The 13,114-nt window shown below is 41.3% G+C and overlaps 1 long non-coding RNA gene and 1 other non-coding gene across 2 annotated transcripts; one reads left to right on the plus strand and one right to left on the minus strand.

The window, feature by feature from the left end:
- The first annotated feature begins 10 nt into the window (after positions 1 to 10).
- LOC105357345 lies at positions 11 to 800 on the plus strand. The gene is made up of 2 exons (XR_002874926.1): positions 11 to 235; positions 339 to 800. It is a non-coding gene; the product is annotated as an uncharacterized LOC105357345 (long non-coding RNA).
- Positions 801 to 1,744: 944 nt separating this feature from the next.
- Positions 1,745 to 9,698, minus strand: LOC101165203. Its single transcript, XR_002874925.1, has 9 exons — positions 9,601 to 9,698; positions 5,824 to 8,845; positions 4,273 to 4,891; positions 3,979 to 4,191; positions 3,786 to 3,877; positions 3,391 to 3,717; positions 3,120 to 3,309; positions 2,575 to 2,696; positions 1,745 to 2,338 (listed from the first exon to the last, which is right to left on the minus strand). It is a non-coding gene; the product is annotated as an uncharacterized LOC101165203 (transcript).
- Between the last annotated feature and the right edge of the window lie 3,416 nt (positions 9,699 to 13,114).

A 13,114-nucleotide genomic window follows, 5' to 3' on the forward strand; every position in this document is an offset into this window, starting at 1 on the left:
TTTTGGCCCCTTACACCACAAAAAAGAACAATATTATATGTAAACCCCCTCCAGGGATTAATAAATAGGATGGTAAAAATGGAATTGTGCATGTGCAAAGTATTCAGAAGTATTTACAACAACCAATGTATGTATATTTATGTTTCACTCTAAGGTGTGTGGGATACATTTTCCTGACGAACGACCCACAAGAGAAAATCCATATTCTGTGTTGTTCATGGGCTATGATTGTCGTGTAAGTAGGTCTCTTAGCAGAGCCATATTATTGCATCACATTGTTATTTAAATATGCTTCATTGTCATGTTTTACTAATGCACAGCTCTTTTTTTTTCTTTAGGTAACTCCAGCTAGACCTCCACCCAAAAAGAGATGTCTTCAGCCACTACACCTGAACTCAGCTATTGAACCAATGGAAACAGATGTGGAAATTTGGAAAATTTGCCATTTTACATAATTTTGAAATGTTGTGTTGCAAAGTGTACATTTCTGTTCTGCACACAATATGTGCTATTTTGGTGGACCTATTTCTGAGTTTACAGTCTGTGCTTGAGCAGTCAAAACATGATGCAAAATGGTTCCAGGAACCATAGATAATCCAATCATATCAAGTGCAGAAAAATGTGCAATTACATTGTCATCTGTATCAAATGCAGTAGAAATGACACTCATACACTTTCTAGGAGAACTGTGTTGGGTTTGCATATTTTCCACTCGCTCTGGCACTACATTGTCACAAGTAAACCAGTTCCAGGCACATGCTGTGTCTGTGCAGGCCAAGCCTATGAACCCTCTTGCTGAAGCATCTTTAATTTTGTTCAGGAGCCTTGCTGTATGCCTGCAACACTTTCCTCGGCTGGCCATGCAGTCACACACTACTTCCAGAACTTTGCCATCTTCTCTCTGTATGGTTACTGACACATTATGATACGAGTTCACTGCCTGTGAAAACCTCACAACGCCTTTTAATGTGATGATGTCATCTGCAATGGAGTGTAGTACTGTATTTGGCCAATCCACCCGGAGCTCATGTAATTCTGCCCTTCAATCAGTGCCCTGTAGGTTTGCGTTCTGAAGCTCATCACATGCCAGGCAATTAATAAGATAATCCTGGATACCTGTAAAAACATTTATTTTACTACAACTAGTCGTTTTTTTGTTGTTTGCAAGCTATTGAACATATTAGCAACAAAGCTAGTAATGATAGCGTTCGGTTTTATGGCTGTCATCAATTAATACATGCCTTAATACATTAACTTGTCATTAAATTACCTGCATCGGTCAATTTTGGCCACTGCCTGACATCATCTACCCAATCTTCCCTTTCCTTAGCCGTTGTTTATCTACCTGTCACCTGTCATATTCGCGTTAGAAATGCTTTCATTGAAAATCCAATAGAGGGCAGCGGTAAGTCACAGTCCACAGCCACGCAGTAATGGCGATAGCCAATATGGCGGCGCCCGTAGATTTCGCGGTGGATTTGTGTATACATATATTATCCATCATGCAATACCATCAGGGAGGCGTATGATTTGCTCGAAGCTCACTTCCAAGCAATACAATGACCTCAAACACATCCAGAGTCATTAAGGCCTAGTACTGGAAGTGATGCCATGGCCCCAACAGAGCCCTGATCTCAACGTTATCAAGTGTCTATGAAACACATGAGGAGACAAAAGGATATGGAAACGCCTGCATCCACAGGAGGTCTGAGGTTGGTTCTCCAAGAAATTTGTTAACAGGCTCCATATTTTAGTTTTTCTTTTATTAAGTATGACTGAACCAGAAAGAAATGTAGCGGATTCTTTCTGTAATATTAAGACCTGATTTGATTGATTTAGTACATACAAGTTAAAAGAGAAAGCGGCATGTACAATAACCATTGAAGGGAAATGAAGGGTTGGTGGATTCTCTGGGTGCCTGCTGATTTATTACTGCTTTTTTCCTGAGATACAAAAAGGTACATACGGCAACTGGTTATACGTTTAAAACAGTATCATTTCAATAACATTGAAGGCATAAAGTTTGTACAAGTACTTGAATTCCCTTTCTCAATTCCATGTGTTCACATTTTAAACTGGGATAATTTACAAGGCATTTATGTGAGCTCCAAACATATTTCATTTCACATGCGTTTTTAGCAGTAAGGAAAACCATTTGAGTTTTTGGCTATAATGTGTGGAAAGGGACATCATAAATGGTATTTTATCTTGCTGCATTTTCTGTCGACTTATTTCTTCTCCTGCTCTTTGGACTTATCAGGATGGTCAGTTTGGTCTTGGCTCTTTCAGGAAGCGGAGGATCTCATCAATCGTGGCCTCCTGGTACTCATGAGACCATCTGGATGAGGAAGAAGCAGAAATGAATGCATTGAAAGAAAATGTATTTTGAAGATCTGACAGTTTCCTACTTTTACAGATTAAAGTTCTATGGATAAAGACTACCATTATAAAACCACAAAAACAAACTATTACATCTGTTTAAACAATTCTAATTTCTTGGCAAAATACATGAAATGTTGCTTTATATGCTGAAAAAACTCAATTATTTCAACAACTGAAGGTTCTGATACTCACTTGATGCCATTGAAGTTGAGCATAGGTCTCATGTCTTCAGGTAATGCCGTGGGTTCAGGCCACATGAAATTATCCACGACAGGAACAATGTTCTTCTTACAAGCCAGGGCTGTGACTATTTCCTGCAACAAAAAAGACATTTTTAACTAAAAATGTTTCATCTGATGTTTAAAAAATAATTGCATCAATCATCACCAAATCCAAGGCTTGGTGACTTATTTCAGCAGTAATCAGAGTGTTGCCCTCACTATTTCATGAATGAAAAACTGTTACAGGATTAAAGACCAGATTAAAAAAACCACAAACATGAACCAAAAGACCTTCATCAAGGTCATGATCTCATTCTCAGAGGCATTCAGACATCAGTTATACACAAGACATGTTAGTTTCATGGACAGTTATTTAGCACCATTTTTATGATGTCATACAATGGGAACACTTTCACATTTTGTTTAATCAAGTCTTTCACACAGTGTGTCATTTTTGGTCGGTCCAGGCGAGCATTTGGATGTTTATTTACATATGAAAGAAAGAAAACCTCTGACCTTATGCATCCAATCCTTCATGCCAGTGTCTCCCATGTATTTGTCAAGTGCGTTGGCTGACAAGACCAGGATGAAGTTCCTCGCCTGCTGCACACTCTGAACCAGTTTGCCCTCAAATTTGTCAGCCTCCAGGTTTTCCACGTCTATAAAGACACTGTATCCTCTGACCTGAAGGTGCACCTTCAGAAGACTAAAGACGACAAAAGGTTTGTCTTTTAAATCATCTTATTCTTATGTCAAGTAAAAAAGCAAAGCAACTTTCAGTCCTGACCTGGCCAGCTGGGAGCCGGTCGTCCGGCAGTAGCTGATGAACACGTCGGGCCCTGGCGGCTGCTCGTCTGTGTCGCATGGCTTGGATGGTTTGCCGCTGGCGGACAGTATTTCTGCTCTGTGGACTTCATTTTCTATGTGGCAGTCATACTGAAGGTAGTGATCATTGAGGTTCAGGACGGTGTTTCGATCGACTCCTGCCTGGACCATGCCGTAGGTGTACTGACGGAAACGAGGGTCCACCTCAGCCAGCCAGCCAGCCATGTTGTTTGGGTCGCATGCGGAGTAGTCTGCATATGATTTCAGCACTCGTAACTCTAGCAAAAACCTGGAGGATGATTAACAAAACACATTTTTACACAACACTAACTTTACACACAGGTGCAATTGTCTTACCTCTCGCGGGTGAGACCTGCAGTCATGCCCAAATCAGAGCTGAGGTGTTGATCCGTCATGTTCAGAAGGAGATCTCCATCCACCTGAAGCTCCTGTGCAGCAACACACATCACCAGCAGACCAGTTAGCCTTTGGGCTCCGACATGTTACTGTTCTCCATGCCTTTTTCTTATAATTTTCCTGTCTTATTTACCTGGAAACGGTCACAATAAGCACTGAAGCCAACCTGCTGCAACCACACCCGCACTTCACAGGTTGTCCAGTTGGAGACGGATGAGAAGATTCTTTTGGGTACTTCTTCTCCCATCATGCTTAGCGCCTTCTTGGAAAGTGAACAGGCTGTCTCATTGGTGCAGTACATGACTATTCTTTTCAGGCTCTGAACTGCTCCGATCTCTTGAAATATCTTTGAATACATAAGACAAAACAAAATTTATGGTATCAGATGTAATTTTAAGTCTATAGTAAATGAGCCTCGCGCTCATACCTTAGTGTTGCGTTGACGGGACTTGATACTAGCCTCAACACAAATGTAAAAGGCTGCAATGCACTTTCCCTCCACTCTTGTGCCATCCAGTAAAGGCAAGAGGTGCTGGAGGTCAGATGCAGTCTTTCCCTGCATGCAATCGGTGTTGTTCAATAAACTGCAGGCAAAGTCATCAAGATCCAGAGATGCAATGAAAGGTTCCACCAGCTCCAAAGTCCCAGATTTCACCACCTCCCTCTCCATTTCTCGGTTTGCAGCCAGCATGGTCACAGCCAGGCAGGCGTGGAAGCGGATAAGCTCGTCTTGTTTAGAAAAAGCCAGAGGGAAGAGCCACTCAGCCGCCTGCTTGTCAATCATCAACCGCTGACAGCGGTGGCCTCCGTACATGGCACAGTTTGACAGCGCTACGGCACAGTGGCGCAGCACGGTGGGATCTGTGCCTCGACACCAAAAAAGGAGAGCACCCAGGGCCCCGTTGGAGATGAGGTGGACAGATGTTTCCTCTGTGTGTTTGAACATGTGCTGTAGGATGCCGGAGACACTGCGAGCCAGCTGAGCATCCTCTTGCTGTCGAGCCAGGTTGAGGATGACTCCCAGGCCCAGGCGTGCAACATAGTCCCTGTCGGAACAACCGTTTGCAATCAGACACCATCAAATACAAATACTGTTAATGAAAGGCATCAATCACACACAAAAAAATATCAGTGTGTTTAGTTTCAGAAAAGAAGGAGAAACATTTGCTAAAGTTTTTACTCAGAGATAACATTTTAAGAATTTTTTGATGAAAAATGTTCCCTGAAACTGGCCCAGAATTCTTTCTCTGAAGTGTTACCAGGCCGTGAGCCGGCACCTCACGACGTGGAGGAGGAGCGGGACCTCGTTCTTTAGGTCATTGCCCAAAGCACATAGGTGAGTATTGGAACGAAGACCAACCAGTAAATTGAGAGCTTTGCTTTCTGACTTAGCTCTCTCTTCACCACAAATAATGAATTTTAAAAAAGATGGATAAAGCATGTTATCATACGGGCCACTGGCTTGTACTGGGTTGATTTGAAAGCCACCTCCCATTTTGAAAGTAAGTAGAAAAATATATAAGCCCAAATAACGTCATTGTACAGCTAAAGATAAGTTTGTCAGATGTCAATCAAAGCCCACGGTCCATGTGAGTATAGTATACAATTTATTTTATCAATTTCGCCCACAGAACCACCGTCCTATGGGTGGCTGGATGGCTCAGCTGGCTGCATGAGAAACCAAGGTTCGTTTCTTAAGGGGGTGTGATTATTCCAGTGTGGGTCCATGGGAAGTTACTGCCTAACTATGTAGTCACAAGGGGGCCCCAGACTTGTATTTTATCCGGTCCCCAGCCTGGATAAATTACAGAGTTGTGTCAGGAAGGGCATCTGGTGTAAAAATCTTTGCCAAACCACCTGTGCGACACATTGAAAGCTGATTCGCTGTGGTTTTTGATATTTAAAGTCACATTTGTCATGTAGAGGTATCAGTAGCTGCTTGCCTTGCAACTTTTGGGTGAAAGTTTATCAATATTACCTGTTCTCTGAGGTCAGTATCTGCTCCAGGAGTTTTGCAGACTCATGGATGATCTCCACCTCAGGCGTCTTTTGGAGCTGCAGCAGCAGGAGCTCCAGGCCTCCATCCAGCCGGATCCTATTGCAGATTTCTTCAGCCACCTGACGTCCAACGGCTGGTAAAACCCAGGCCTCCTCCACCAGCTGGTAGATCTCTGCGACTGCCCTGCGGATCTCGTTCAAGTCCGAGTTTTCTTGAGCTGACTTCAGCCTCTGGATGGCCGAGCGCAGGGCCGGGAGGGAGGTGTTCAAGACCCCCTGGACGTCGGTGCTTAGCCCTGGTGAAACAGACTTGGGCTCGCTTCCTGTGCCGCTCCTCCATTGCTGGAGCTGGCTGACATATTGAATATGGGGAAAGTCTTTGGAAAGGTCCAATTTGGAATTTTTTGGGGCTGTCTTCAGCTTGTTTTTATCAGAAGAAGCCCTTTTTTGGGTCTTCACAGCAACTCTGCGGATAATTTCGTCCCTGATTTCAAAGCATTTGTTTCGAACGACACAGCGCTGTTGTCGTGCGAGAGAAATGGATACATTCAATAGCTTATTCTTTTTCTTAGCATCAAGGTTGTCAAGATAGTCGCAAGTTCTGTTCTTCTTAGCCCTTATCTTCGACGAAATAAAACAAAGTGTTGCATTCGGAGCACGGCTTTTGGCTGCAGAGAACATGCCCATCACTTCCTCAGCGTCAATGTTGTGGCAACGGGCTGACTCGGTTTCTTTCCGGAGAACTTCATTGATATCCAGCTTGAAATATCGACTGTACTGCCTTTCCAGTGCTACAACAATCTGTGCCAGACATGCACTCATCATGGTGGCAAAGAGAGACCTATCAGCTGGCTCCATTTGGAGCTTCTGCACTGACGAAGCCTGCAGTTCCCCACCAAAGACGTCCTTTTTCAAGACTAATGTTTCCAAAGGAACCTCCACATAAGTCTTGATGGTTTCAATGACATTCCTCACAGTCTCAATCCCATCAACGTGGCTCACAGTCTGAGTAGCAGCAGCAGTATAAAATTTTGACATCCAAGGTCCAGACAAAAATATGCCAATTAAACCTAGCACTTGCATTTCTACCTTGCCAGTGGCTGAACCAAAGTCAGACAATAAGGCAGACTGCAAATCACTACAGGAAACAGTTCCTGTGGAGAAGAAGTTTAAGAATAAATCGTAGTGGTACATCAGCTGCTCACAGATGACAAACAAAACATGCAACCTGTTCCCCCTGTACCTTGGTAGAAGACCTTTAGGTAATCCAGACTTTTCTAAAAATGAAACAAACCCCCTAGGGTCACCTTTACCGTCTTTGTACCTAAATTTGTTGACAGCAAGAACAATATTTCCAGCAATGCAGTCGTTTCCTGACAGACTGCCTCTGACTGTCTCAGCATCCTTCAGAGTTGACCTGCACGATCTGGCTATGGTTTCTAACGGGTGCAGATGACAGTTCAGTTCATTAAATGACACCCCCCATGCCTCCTCTAACTGAGAAATAGTGGCGTGATTAACCGCACTACGATCAGTCAGTGTATTTTTTATATTGGCAATCATAGTTTTCCTGATATTTTCAAAATTACAATCATATATTTTAGTGTAAACATCTGCCACTCTATTTAGTGACTCCTGAATATGGAGCTGGTAATCTTCAGCAGTGCCACCAGGCAGGAGGTCAAGGGACATAATTAAACAATCACTGGCACTAGTGAAGTGGATTTCATTTACATGAACCCCTTCCTGGGTCGTAGCATCAAAACCCAACGTGAGCTCTTGGTTGCTCAACAAAAACTCAGCAACCTGAAAATCAGAGACAACACCCAATTCTCTAACCATTTGTTCCACAGTTCCCCGATGAGGTACAGTATCAAGTGTAAAACCGGCCCTTTGTGCCCATTTCTGAATCAGAATGGGGATACTTCTGGTGGGTACATTATTCAAAATATGATCATAAACAACCATTCTAAGATCAAATGGATAGATTTTACCTTCTCTTACAAAGACTTGACGCTGTCTATTTGTCAACACCTCCACCTTTTCCTGCAGAACAAGATTCTCATTTTCTAAATCCCTGATTCGTTGACTCTGTACATTAACCGTTTCCGCTGCAATGAGACCCCGGGAATCATCACTTTCCGCAGAAGCAGAAGTTTCAGCAACCTTTTTGCATTTACGATATTTCTTTAACTGCAAGTTCTTTTTCTTCTCATAAGACAACTGTTTCCTCAACGAAACTAATTGTTCCATGCCGGGTCCCCTTTTGATCTCTTTTCTCAACAGACATATCATGTCATTCTTCTTGGCAATTAGCATTTTTTTACGTTTTATGTCCTGGTTGAGGTATTTCACTTGTTGCACACGGCTTGATTTTAATTTCTCCTGCAAAGACTTCACAGAATCACGACATTTCTTTTTCATGTCAGATTTGGTCATCACTGCAAATGAAAGTCTCCTTTTGATTCTTTGGAACTCGGGAGTTAAGGCGATTCTCGGTGATGTTCGCACAGATACAGCAGGTGACTGAGTGGAGCTGGTGCATGATTCTTCCCCAGCAGTGAGCTCCGAAACAGTTAGAGGTGATAAAGTCATTATGGCTGGAGATGAGACCTCAAACTGAGACGTAGATGGATGAGACAATTGAGATTCATCTGAAACTGATGGGGCCTTATGAGGAGAAGGCTGAGCTAAGGTGTGCAAAGTAAATACTTGGTCACACACATCCTGAAAATGCTGCTTGTCACTTTCACGATTGAACTTCGTGTATTTTTTGATTGTTTTTTTCAGCAATTTATGAATCTGAACTGCTTTCACAACAACATTTGATCCTACGATCTTGTATATTTCCTGAACGGTGTGAGGAACTGAACGCTTTTGCTGGAAGAAAATGTGTAAAACATGCCCATTCCTCAATGGGGGAGCATCTGGGATGTTGCCATACTTCTCAGCAGTAAATTCAACTACGACCCCAGGCTTCTTTGGAGGCATGCTGTTAAGCTCTGAAAGCACAGAAAATATACAAAATTAATAACCAAGTGGCAGATCCAATTTTACACAGACATCAAATGTGAAAACACATGATGAATTAAGTAAAAGATAAGTAAAACAAAAGTGTTTACAGTCTGAAGAAGAAATATAAAAATAATGGGTAAAATACTATAAAATATTTGTTAAAGTTCTTGATTATTGTTAATACAACGTTCAAAAAGCATTTATTCAGAAACATGTGCTCCTGTATGATTGTAAACAATGGTAGCAGCCAATCGGCTGCCTAGAAACCGACCACGTGACCACGAGACTCTAATTTAAAGCTCTCTGAAGGCATAAAAACAATCCACATAATTCTCAGTAAGCCGATTATCAATTAACATTTTATTGTTGTCGATTCGTAAAAACAAGTGTTAAAAGTCAAATTCGAGCTGATATTACATGATGATTATATATAATAACGGAATTACGAAAGAGTATTGTGAGGCCTTAATGAATGGGACTTTTCCCTCATGGCGGCGCCGGCGGACATTCACAACGCGGATTGCGATTCAACAAAAGGTATCTGCTAACTGTTATTTTATCATGAAATTTGCAGGAGAAGAAGAAACCACAAATAAAAATTAGCTAGTGGCAAAGTTAGACAACAACCGTTTTGTGAACCGAAGTTTTCGATGGAAAATTTTCGGAAGTTATACTGCATGAATTAAAAAAATAAGAGAGAGAAGGAGCAGGTCAAACACAAATATATCGACGACATTTTTACCAGATTTGCCCGACTTTAGGCAACCGTCCGATAAAGCAACTTTAGTTCGAAGAGAGACTCGTCGCTGCTGATGCTCGCACAGGTCAGATCGCTGCTTGGAAGGACATTTCCGCCGGAAGCGCTGCGCACAGGAACCTTCTTGGAGCCCCCCCTTTGGGGTTGTTCTGTATTATACATTGAGAAAACAAACGCATACCGTAAGGAAAGTAGAACCTGTTTGCAGATTCGGATGATTCAGGACGTCCAAAAATGAAATGTGCAGTTGGAAAATGAAAAGACACACAATAGTCTCAGGCTGCGTGACTTTCAAAACCTTTTGCAAAAGGGAAGAGGGGGGAAAAAGACCTGTTAGGCTTTGTGGTTGTCCGCTCTCACCCTCCTCAAGGCAAAAAGGCTTTTTTATTATTCAGTAAAGGGAAATGAAAACATACAAAACACGTCATCAGAATGGTGTGTTCTTTTACTAGTCTCTGCTTTGCATTAAATAATATGACCCCGTGCAAATACACAATCAACCAAAATATATCTCATAAATATATAAAAATATCATGAAATTGTGAAAAACATGCACACTAATTTTAAATTAGCCATTATATTATTCAATATATTTCATTTTGCTTTAAAAACTTCTACATTGTTTTAAATCAGCATTTTAAAATAATCATTTTAATCATGGTGAATATTATTATAATTCCATGGCTTTTTTCAGAACCTCGGATTTCAAAATCAATATTTTCCAAAGTTGGTTTGATTTTTTTATTCACATTGCTGCTTTTGAGAGTGACAAACCAACTTCACCATGTTGACTATTTAAAATAACTAATGCCAGACAACTGTGGAGGCTATACCCACCAACAGAACAGATTCCAAAGAGGAATCTAGAGTTAACCCTTAGGAGCTCAGGACATAGTTGGAGGTTTTTGTCTCTTTTTGAGTTTATTTTTATTTTTTCACCTTAAATACAGTTTACCTTGTCTTGTGTGGTATCTTTTTTTAACCATAACTTCACTAGCAGCATTAACATGGGCAAAAGTAATCGGAATGAACGCCTGATCGGAAAGAAAATGCGTCCTGTAAAAACGCCGTTCAGAATACTCTGCCCCGCTCAGACTCATTCGGATCAAAATTTCTTTCCGATCGAGATAGGTGGGTTATACCGATCGTTTATCCGACCGTGGAGCACGTAAACGGTTCATTCCGATCGTGTGTCACTTCTGCTCTGGTTTACGTCACTCATAGACGGTGTTTCGCTGAGAGAAAGCTTTGGAGCTCACAAGGGACCGACCAGCTGCTCTGCGGACGCCCCGTGAAAAGCGCCGCTCTGCTCTCGCCCCACTGGCTCTTCGCCTCTCTTACATCCCTCACGAGGGAGATGCAGGGAAAGTGCGCTTCGTGCCCCCCGACAGTGGACTCGGTCCACTGGCACCCGGGTGAGCAGAGCAGCTGGATTAATAACATTGTGTCTGACGGGAGGAGGATGCTTTGTTACATGTGCGTTTTGTTGTTTTGTTATGTGTGGGAGAATTAAGACTACAAGCCGTCCCACCGCTCTGGGTTAGCAGCTGCAGGACTCAGGAGGAACCGCCAGCACACAGTGGCAGCGGTTTGTTTACAACGGGACCTATTTCCTCATCCGGGGATTTTTTACACTACTGCGCATGCCCAAATTATTCATTCCGACAGAAAGTGTGACCCATGGGAACGTTTGTTCTAATCGGTAGACGGTTTCCTGATCCCATGTGCACGGGTGAATTTTAACCCGACCATTGATCTGATCAAGATATTTTGCCCATGTAACCGCGGCTACTGTTTGGAAGAGAGAGGTTCTGAACCTTTTTGTTAGATAATGGACAGCGCACAAGTTGGTGAATTGGTCATAATAAAGAAAGGATGTTAATTCAGCTTCCTTTAATGGTTCAGTGATTTAATGGTTCAGTGATTCTTTAATGGTTCAGTGATTCTTCACAGTCAATGAACACGAGTCACAGGTTCACCTGCGCATTAAATCAACAATCTCCATCTCCAATTTCTAACAAAATTTTCACTTTATGAAAATCTGGTAAAACTGAAGCCATTTTATTAAAAAAAAAAAGTACTTTTTAAAACCTTTTTTTAAAACTATATATACTATAAATGTTTAAGCTAACCTCTCCCAAAGTGTTGTGCAGAATACTCACCACAGTCATGGTGTCTCCACTTCTGTCACAAAGTGTGATCTCATTCATTTTATAGGACATTTGATTATTTTGATTTGATTTGAAATGGTTTATTTCAAGCAATCAAATAGAAATAATACACAAAAGCAATACAATCATCAGTTATACATTCATACAGCAACTAATCAAACTTAGGATAATTAGGCATATTAATAGATATTGCTTGAAAGGGATTGGAAGGAAGCGAATTTGTATGATCCCACTGTAACCATTTTATTACATGATTTATCATTATCTGGTTCCTAGCTTTTATCAGACAGAATTAAGAATCGTAAAGTATCAATAAAGCACATGACAAAGATGAATTACTTAATTATTATGTAAAAATAACTATTTCAGAAATCAACATTGCAAATGCAGATCAGTTATCTAGAATATATGCAGATTATGTTACTTATAAAAGTCATTCATATGATTAAAATATAATACTTTATCAGTAAAATACACAACACTGTTTCAGAGATTTTTATAGCAAAATTTCATCAAGTATCAAAAGATAAAAACATGTGCAAAATTAAGTTACATTAGAAAAGATTTTTCAATCAATTTATCAATTTCTTTTTGGAGCAAGTGAAGTAATATCTTCTAAAGTCAATCAATTTAACCATTTTCCATAATTTATCAATCATTTGTTTTACTATTTTTTTGTATTCTTCATTTTTTTATGTTTTCTTTAATTTTTATAATAAAGTAATGCTGTAAGGGAAAATAAAAAAGGGTCCATAATCTGTCGATTGTCCAAGGTTGGCATTTCTTCTTCTGCTGATTGTCAGCCGTTCTTCTGGGTTCAAAACAGAGTTTATAGTTCTTTTCGATGTTATGTCTGCAGACATTAGATTCAGGTCCATATCCTTCTTCAGCTGATATCAGCGGCGGTGAAAGTTGAGGTCAAGTTGTCTGCAGGTCAAACTGCGGCCCGCGGGTCTGTTTTAATTGGCCTGCAGCAAATTTTGAAAATATGATTGAATATGGCCCGCACGTGGCGCTTGAGCTCAACTCTGTTGCACTTCTCAGTTTCAACACTAGATGGAGTCAGTCACAGAAAGGTCCTTCTCCACTAAAAGAAAAAAAATGCAAAGAAGAATATATACGAGTCACCACAAATGGCAGCACCGAAGAAACGCAAGATAGCAAGTGAATGTAGATTTCAAACACGGTGGGAAAATGAATATTTCTTAGTGCTTCTCAAATAGTGAGGGGCGCCCGAAGCGATGCCAAGGGGGGCGCGCGGTAGTGGCTGTTTTAGGCACAGGTAATACGGGCAATTGTCCGGTGCCAAATTTGACGTGGGGGAGGCG

The sequence above is a fragment of the Oryzias latipes genome, chromosome 16 (genome assembly GCF_002234675.1).
Source record: "Oryzias latipes chromosome 16, ASM223467v1".
In the NCBI taxonomy this organism is placed as follows: Eukaryota; Metazoa; Chordata; class Actinopteri; order Beloniformes; family Adrianichthyidae; genus Oryzias; species Oryzias latipes.